This window comes from Camellia sinensis, unplaced genomic scaffold (genome assembly GCF_055761805.1).
Source record: "Camellia sinensis isolate YWXY unplaced genomic scaffold, ASM5576180v1 Unanchor1, whole genome shotgun sequence".
Classification (NCBI taxonomy): domain Eukaryota; kingdom Viridiplantae; phylum Streptophyta; class Magnoliopsida; order Ericales; family Theaceae; genus Camellia; species Camellia sinensis.
Window position 1 is genome coordinate 10,187,020 of NW_028128987.1, and position 9,872 is coordinate 10,196,891.

General features: G+C 29.3%; 1 long non-coding RNA gene across 1 annotated transcript; it reads left to right on the forward strand.

Annotated features, from left to right (window-relative positions):
* The first annotated feature begins 6,463 nt into the window (after positions 1–6,463).
* Positions 6,464–9,274, forward strand: LOC114257593 (uncharacterized). Its single transcript, XR_014357572.1, has 5 exons — positions 6,464–6,971; positions 7,922–8,022; positions 8,305–8,413; positions 8,837–8,930; positions 9,053–9,274. It is a non-coding gene; the product is annotated as an uncharacterized LOC114257593 (long non-coding RNA).
* Positions 9,275–9,872: the final 598 nt, after the last annotated feature.

Sequence of the window (9,872 nt, forward strand, 5' to 3'; positions counted from 1 at the left end):
GTGAATGTTCACACCATCAATGTGAATGTTAACATGTCAATATAAATGTTCTCATTGTCAATGTGAACAGTCACACGTCAATGTGAATATTCACATTGTAAAATATAAATATTCACATCATCAAATTGCTAACCGTTCAAAAAATATTTACAATGGTACAAATATTCATAAAATACTTTAAATATGGGAATTAGGATTTGGTAGATCAAATATTCAAATAATAGGACTTATTGAAAAATAAGAATATCTTATGGACTAATTGGAATACAAACACTTGAAAAAAAGATTTTCTAATAAATCTCCCTATATAAATTGATAAATAAAAACAAATTGTTCAAATATATCTTATATTCAACTGTTTATATCATAATAATTACTTTTTGTTCATAAAATTTATATTCGAACATTTGATTTTTATTCAAAAATTTATATCCGAATGATATAAATAGTGTTTATTGAAATTTTTTATGATGTGTAAATAGAATTATCTCTTGAAAAAAAAAAAAGAAAGAGAACATGACCACTTGCTATCAGTTTATATAGGAATAATGGCAACGAGTTGAGTATTTTTCGAGTTTTGCGTTCGCATTTTTAATTTTGTAGTCAAATATTTAGTAGTATGATTGGAGGTGGAGGGAGACTGTTGTCCGAGCTCGTGAAACTCATCATAGGTTTGGTTTTAATAATTTGGATTGTTCATTTTGTAAGGCACTCTATGTTATATCATTCATATAAAAATTTAGATAAATTTGATAATTATAACATATTCAATTTATTTCATTTGTCACCAAAAAAAACAAAATAAAACAAAAAACAAAATAGACTGTCTATTTTTAAAAATATAATTGTCATCTATTTTTTAAAGGAAAAAATTAGTCTAACATCACTCTCTAACTTTTACTAATGGGAGAGGTCTACAATATATTTTTTTGTAGTGTGAGGTCCTTAGATCTATCACCCGTAATTATAGACATCAAATTTCTTCTAAACCTACTCTCTCTCTCTCTCAGTATAGCAAAGCAAAAAATCAAAGCAGCAATGGCTCTATGGATAGACAAACGTTCAAAACCTCTGATCGAAAGTAAGATAGCCATCATTCTGTGGTTTCGTTGTTCGTTGTTCTAGTGAAGTTGATTTCGAGTTGTTTTTTATTTTTTTATCGTTGATTTTGATTTTGATTTGATTTGTGTAAGGATTATGATTTCACATTAGGTTTTCAATTCTGATTTGTGGTTCTCATTAGATTTTTTATTTTAATTTGTGATTTGGAAATCGCGTTTTTGTAATTTTGTTGAGATTTTTGCTTTTGAAACATTATTCAAGTTGATTTCTAATCGTAGAGTCGATTTCAAGTTAATTTGCAGTAGACATGTTCATTGTTCATTAATTTCGAGTTGATTTGGCCAAAGAAAATCATAGAGGGGAGTATGTGATTTAGCCAGGGAAAATCAACAAATTTCTCTAGCCATCACACAGAGAAATTTAGCCCAATTTTTTAAAATGTTCACTGTAAAGGTAGAAAAATCACATGATAGAGAAAATCAACATTTTTTTTTTTTTTTTATGAATAACAGAGAAAAAAAATCAACATGCCAAAGAAAATTGTATACATCGATTTCAAGTTGATTTGCAGTAGAAGTGTTTGTTGTTTATTGATTTCGAGTTGATTTGATCAGAGAAAATTACAAGTGGGAGTGTGTGATTTGGCCATAGAAAATTAACATGACAAGGGGAAAAAAAATCAAATTTCTCTTGTCATCACACAGAAATTTATCATAATCTTTCAAAATGTTCAGTATAAATGCAAAGAAATCTCGTGACAAAGAAAATCAACATACTAGAGAAAATTACACACACACAACTAACTTGAAGAAGAAACTCAAAGGGGGGAGAAGTAAGTAAATTCCAAAGAAAATTAACAGCTCCAAGGGAAATTCCAGAGAAATTTCATATCTCAAATAGATATCTTAATGCCAGATAAATTGCAGAGAAAATCAACATACCAGAGAAATTTCATTTTTATAAATTTCTCTGGCTATCGCATACAAATCTGGGAGTCTAATGTGGTCAGAGATATTTCAAATGCTAGAGAAAATTTCGCATGCGCACACACACAGCTTCCAAAGTTATGTCATATATGTATATTTGTTCATATGAGTTTGTTAGTATACTCAATTTGACTACTCCAGTGGATAAACTCATAAACAAGCATAAATTTGAGTAAGAGCATTATCAATTCTCAATCTCTTTTTGTGTATGTGTTTGTTAAAGGTTGCATGAAATTCCTGTGAAAAGACACAATTTTCTCTAATTTGGTTAAAACACAGAGAAAATTATAAGCAAACCAGAGAAAATTAGTCAAATACACAGACAAAATTATAAGCAAATTACAAAAATTTGTGAGCAAATCAGAGAAAATTCATCCCAGAGAATTTTCAAAACACAAAAAATTAGAAAAGTTGTGCAAATTAGAGAAATTTCAAACTAGAGAAATTTCAAAATATAGAGAAATTTGTCTGGAATTTCTCTAGGTCAAAATTTCTCTAGGTCGAAATTTCTCTGAAAAAATGTTGAGGGACCCTAACCACTATGAAAATATTGCATGTCCTTTATGTTATAAAATCTTAATACAAGGGACCTTAAAAAAAAAATTTCCCTTTAAAGTGACAAACTTAAAAATTCATAATTTATTTTTTTAGTAGGGTATATATATATATATATATTTATTTATTTGGGTAAATTACACTAACACAACATGAGATTTATATTAATACAGATCTCTCACTTACGTTTGAAAAATTACACTTACTCTCTTATCAAATTAAAATGACATATTTGTCTCGTAGCCTTTATACATATAAAATAATAAAATAATGCTGATATTTTGTTCATGTCATTTCAAGAGAAATAACAATCATTTTCTTTGGTTTAACTCGCACAAAAAATTTTAAAAAAAAATTTGTGTTTTTTATTTTTACTGAATTTTTTGAATATTTTAAGAAATTATTTTTTTTTTAAATGCATATAATCTAGATATACTTAAGAAATATAATATTTTGTGATTTTTTTTTTTAAATTTACCAAAAACAAAAAAAATATAAAATTATAAAAATTTAATAATACTGTAATAAATGTGAATGATGGTGTTTAGTAATACTGTAATAAATGTGGGTGAATAGTCGAGGAAAAAAATGAAATGGAAATAAAAATGAAAAATTCTATTCATGTATAAAAATTTATACAAAAAATATTATAAAAATGTTGTGATAGTAATATTGTTGTAAATATAAATCATGTTTATGGGTATTTGGTTTTAAAGTGAAATGACATCATTAAACTATATAATTGTGTTTGAAAATTTTATGTAAAACTTATGTTTATATATCATCACTCAATAAGAATATGTTCACACTACAACAAAAACGCACTTTAGTGGCACTATACTAGTGGCATGTTTTTAGAAAATGCCACAAAAATAATATTTGGTGACACATTTTAGAAAAATGTCACAATACCACAAACATAAAAGGCTCTAATGGCGTTTCAATAAAGAAGTGCCCCATCACTACAATAATAATGTGATTTAGTAATATCAATTTTACGGCATTTTAAAAAAGAATGACACAAAAAATTATTTTAATGACATTTATCAATAGATGCCACTAAACTACGTAGGTGTAAGTAACTTTTTATGGCATTGAGTGAAAAGTGTCATAAACAAATAATTTTTATGACATTTTATGAAATGCCACTAAACCAAAATCTTTCCAAATTATTTAATGGCATTTTTTGAAAAAACCAAAAAGGTCAATATATTCCCAATTTTTTTAAAAATGCATTAAAATAAATATAAATAAATAAATAAACTGAACTCAATATAATATGTTTTTTTTTAAATCTATTTGCCACATGTACAAAATTGATTAACAACCTTATATGAATTAACTGAAAAAATAAAATTTCTAACAACTCTCTTATACAATGATAAAATTACTTGAATTTTTAATTGAAATGAATTTATAATATCCTCAAAAATTGTTAATTGACTTGATGATTTATTAGTAAAATGGGCCATTTATTATGAAATTGGAAACTTCAAGGAACATGATTTGGTCTTTGTGTCATTTTCATTCCTATAATTTCAATTGACTCGATTTTAACTCCAAATTTACAGATTTATCTCAATTTATTTCAGTTGCTTATAATTGTTAACAATTTTTAATAAAAAAAATATGCATATAAGTGACATATGTCATTCTTTTTTAGGTAAAAGTATAAATTTGCTTAACTCAATGAATTAATCTCAACCAATTCAGTTATCATTTTTTATCAAAAACACTAACGGTATTATCCATTGGAACACATAATCTAAAATTAAAGGTAGAAATTGATCTAATTAAAAATGTAAGGAACAAAATTGATATTTTGTTTTATTTAAAGTGTGAACAAACTTATTTAAAAATAAATAAATAAGTAAATAAATTTGTTTTTGGTACATCACTACTATTCACCGCATTACCAATTCTCCACTATTTTATTTTTTATTTTTTAATTGAAGAAATAAGGAAACAGAGGAAAGCAAAATATTGAGGTTAGAGACCCAATCCAAGAGTTAAACCAAAAGAAGCTAGAGTAGAGACCCAATCCACTGAAATTGGTGAAGTAAAATTAATTTTTGTGGGACAAAGAGGCGGCAACAAAATGATGAAGTAAGGGTTTATCATTCTTCATCTTTCATGCCATCCTTATCTACCATTTACACCACAAATTTGCAATGTTTTCATCTTCTACAATCTACTGAATTCATTAGGCATTATTTCTCTCTTTCTCACTCTCACACACACAAGCAAACACACACAATACCTATAGCGATTCCGGTTTTAACCCAACCTTTTTTGCATCTTGGACTCGGGTTTCATGGTTCCGTGTTATTGTTCATATCTTGCTTCCTTTGTATTTCCTTAAATTTGGCCATTGAGTTGTTGTGATTGCGTTTGGGACAGGTTGGTTGCTTGGTTTCCAAACTTTTGTTGTCTAGAATTTTGTTCCTCCGCTCGACCAGATTTTGCAAACTCTTAGTACTTTTGCAGGTCTGCAAAACTACTAGGAGAGTGTATTCTACGCTCGAGCAGTTCTTCTTACACTCGAGCGGGCTCAGCTCGAGCGACCTTTCTTGCACTCGAGAGTTGGTTTATTGTTTGCAAAACTTCTGGGAGTGTGTAATCTGCGCTCGAGTGATGTCGCTCTTTTTCATTGTGTCTTAGTGCTCTAGCGTCACTTATTGTGCTCGAGCGGAACAATTCATTGTGTCTGACGCTCGAGCACACTTCTTACGTTTGAGCAGACTGTGTGTATATCAGTTCGTAACAGCCCCTTTGTACATCACTTTTTCACTCAAAACCCTAGATCTAGAGCCTCTCTCTCTCTAAAACTTGCTCTTTCTCTCTACATTTTCACCTAGATTCGTTGGTTTTCCACCCGAGTGCCTTTGTTGAAAAGGTAGAGCACCTCAAGGGCTACGTTTGGATCCGAATAGATCTTAGTTTCGGCGTCTTTGAAGTTCATCCACTTCTTCCTTGGTCTTCTAAGCTTAAGGTGGGGACTTTCTACACTCTCCTATGATTTTTAACTTAACTATTTGTCGTTGTGCAAATAATGTTGGGATTTGGAGGATTTTAGACAAACTTAGGGTTTTGGCTCAAAATCAAAAGAGTGGTTTTTAAATAAAACTATTGAAAATGATTACGGGTGTAAATATGATGATGTGTTGTGTTAAATTTGTTGATTTTGACACATGGATTGGATTTTGGAAAGAAATGGAGTCCTAAAATGTTTCAAATAATTATTTTGTATAAACAATGAAATTGGTATTGGGAATGTGAAATTGAATAGATGTTTATGTAAATGGTGGAGTTGGATATGTATTACCTCTCACCTATAGAAATTTGGATAATTTATCTATCTTGGAAATTGTATATCGGTTTAGAAATATTTGTTTTGGGCTATCGGTGGAGAATAGCTATAACTGTTGTAGAAATTCATGAGGATTAGATGAATTGAGACTAATCTCTTATTGATTGTTATTGAACATGACTGTGTTTTAATATATTGTATATCTATAATGTTTGGGAGGAGAAAGGGGATGGACTCCAGTAAATTAAGTTGGCCTGTGTGTCCAACGTGAAAGTCCAAAAAATCGCGCATATACATGGGTGCCGATCCCACGGATGAAATTTCCATAAAATGGCAAATGAATGTGTTTGTATGATTATTATATTGATTAGAGATCCACTAAATTGTATCCTCAATTTGGTTGATTGACTGAAATGGACTTAACTCATGAATTGAGATAAAAAGGGAATTGAGATAACATGAATTGTGATATAAAGCTTAGCGTGGCATGGTTTTGCAAAAGAGTTATAAATGATTTTGAATCACAGGCATTATACATGAATATCATACATATATCTTTGTTAAGATTCATATATTGTGTTAGATTGTTTCTACTGGGTTTTGGCTCACCCTACTTGGAAAAAAATTTATTTTCAGGTGTTGGTAATAGGCCTCCACCAAGGACTTAGCTTGGGAGGACTATGGAGCTAAAGGCTCAATTTTGTTTATTTTGTGTATAACTTTTGTACAAGCCTAGGGCTTTAGTTGTATAGAGCTTCTGACTCATTTTGTTGTAACCAAACACTGTCTTGAAAAGATGTAAGCCTTAAGGGCACATGAATATCTATTTAGCTTTCATTTCTTATTATTACTTGTAACACATGCTGTAAATTCAAGATGAACTATTTATGAATGTATATCACATGTGTCACCTTTTGTATACTAACTCTGATTAATGAAAGCTTCCTATTTCACTTATATAACTTTGTACTAGTAGTTTGGAGTTGGATTGTATAATTATTTCCGGGGCGTTACAATATCTCCATCTTTGTCACTTATTTATGATGTTCTCGATTTAGGTATAAAACTTATTACAATATGAAAATCTAATCTTCTAACCCATGAATTTATTAATTTTCATCTTTTAATATCAAGGGTTAATTGCGATTTACTGTTATTGTATTTATATTGTGATTTTATATAATGTCTTGCAAGTGTTTGTTTAAATGCCACAATGATTCGTAAATAACACCAGTTGTCTACATATTTAAAATTGATGCAGATTGGAATTCGTTTGTACACTCCACCATCATTGTTAAATATTAGAATCTTCATAATATTATGGATCTTTTATTTTAAACTACTTACAGAGGAACAACATTTGAATTGCCATTAAAATAGTGATATTGCATTAACAAGAACCTTCAAAATTTATAAACCTAATTTTTTACTTTAAATTTTGTTTAGAGTTTGGTTAAAATTGAGAAATTGAGAAAGAAATCAAATGTTTGATCTGATTAGAATTTTGTCCTTCATGTTTATAATCTTAATTTCAGGTTTCTTTTCAATTGATAAATGTACCCTTTTGCTTAGTTTGGGTTTCAATTGGCCTTTACGTGCTTGATAAATTGCCTAAAAGAGTTACATACATATGAAACATGTATGTGTGAATGTAGTATATGCCATTTCACGAGTACTATGACTTCTTTATTTTTTAAATGGAATAAATTAGCTGATACAGTATATTTTTTAGATAAGGGTGAGAAACACAATTTTGGTGCTTCTTTTAGCTTTAAAAGTTTGAATGTTGGAACTAACTAAAGGTCAAGCAGGTACTGAATTTTTTTTTCCCCTCAAGAACTAGTTAGGTGATGATATGCTTGTGTTGCTTGTACAGCTAAGTTTTATGATGCATTAGGCACTTTGTTTCTGCTTTCAAGCTTCCCTCTATATGAATTTAGAATTTTTTATTTTTACTTGGGAAAGGGAGGAAGATGACAAGGACATTAATTTTTTATTTTTGTCCCAGATTAGAGGCAAAGGATAAAATGTTATGGACATGGGAATTTAATGGTCAATATTGTGTAGCTTCATTTGTAATCATCATCAGGCTTCTTATGGTCTCTCAAGGTCAGTATACAAACTGGTTTGGAAATCCTTCATTCCACCTAAAGTTCAAGTTTTTTGTTACTTATGATTCGTTGATTACTAAAAATAGCTTATGTCCATTTCATGAAGGTTTGGAGTTTTTTTGTTTAAAATGGCAGGGTTTATTGTTAGTATATCCTGTTGATTTGAAAAGGTTAATGAGATGGTGATTTTGATTTAAAATGAATGAATTGAAGAAATTTATCTGATTTTAATCAGTCTTTTGATTCAGTACAATAACTCTGTTTCTAACAATGATTGTAGAATGGAAGGAAGTTGTAGACATTATCCTAGTGGAACAATGCACCAGGTAAAGGCCTATAAGGAGATAAAGGAGTACTTAATTAACAACTTCATTACTTGCATAGATCAGGTAAGGGAGTATAAATTGTAATTTGGTTTTGAGATCTAGTAATTTAAAAGTATTAAGAAAGTTTTGTAATGGTTTCTTATAATTTTGCTTTTTAAGAGTTTGCTTCCAAGTTGGAACCCTTATATTACTTATTAATAAAATTTTCTTTTGCCCCAAAAACATTTCTTTACACATCACTATCATGTATGGTGATTCTATTTTCTATTTCATTACTTCTTTGGGAATGGAAGTGAATTCTATAGATACTCTTAGTCAATTAGTTTTTTTGTAGTGGAAGTGATCTTTATTTGTGGATGCTTGGGAACAAGAAATTCACATCAAACAAGAGACCATATTTATAATGCATGGTGATCATATTTTTTGTTTTAAACCTTCTTGGATAATGAAAATAACTATCTGAAATGGATTTATCTGGTTTTGCAGGAATAAGGGTATTAAAAAAACCAAAGAGTAATTCATTGACTATCTTGGAACTGTTGCTCATAGTGCACTTTTGAAATTATTAAAGGCTTTTAAGGTATCTGTTCCTCTTCACTTGGTCAATTTTCAATTATTATTATTTATTTATTTTTATTTAACATAAACAAGTCAATTGCTCTGGTCTTCTATTACTTACGAATATTTTAATAAACTTGATAGGTTTGAAGCACTTGCAAAAGGAATTAAACAAACTACGATTACAAGAATAGAAGCACCAATGGATATGTTTACATGTTGGGAGGTATGATGAAACATGAAGCTCTTCAGAGAGCTTTGTAGCAAAACTCAAAGCCGATGTGAGAAAATCAGCATTTTTAGCATTTTTTAAAAAATTTTTAAAATCAAATGGGATTGGTGTTTTAACCGTCATTGAAGATAGAAGATAATGCATTATTTGAAGCAGTTGTAATATTTTTGAGTGAGTTAGATATTGTTTTTATTGTATTGTGTCAGTGTTATGAACGTTATAGTTGTATTATACAAATGAAATTATAGATTTTTAGCTTATATATGAGACTGATTAATGGAATTTTTGTTGTACTAAATTTTTGTGTGTGTTTATTTTTAAATTTTTAATGGCAGTCACAAATGCCACAAAGGCTTTGTTTGGGAAGCCAAAGGTTTTGCTTTTTTGGCTAAAATAGTCGCAAAAAACAAAATAGGCTTTTTAATCACAAAAAACAAAATATCACATTCAATCCATAATCATTACATTTTTTCTCTCACAAAAAAACCAAAAACTCTTCTCAAACGAGATTTTTTAGCCCAATTCTAAAATAGTAAAAAAAAAGTCAAAAAACCAACCCACTTCCCAGGCAAACCCTAAATGTGGCATATGAGTACCAACAAATAAGATAAGGCGACATTTCTAAATGCCACTAGTGAAAAATCTAGTGACACTTGGAAATGTCACCAGATGCATGCATAAAAGTGTCATAAATAATGTCTAATATGGCACTCAATTGTTCATAAATAATAT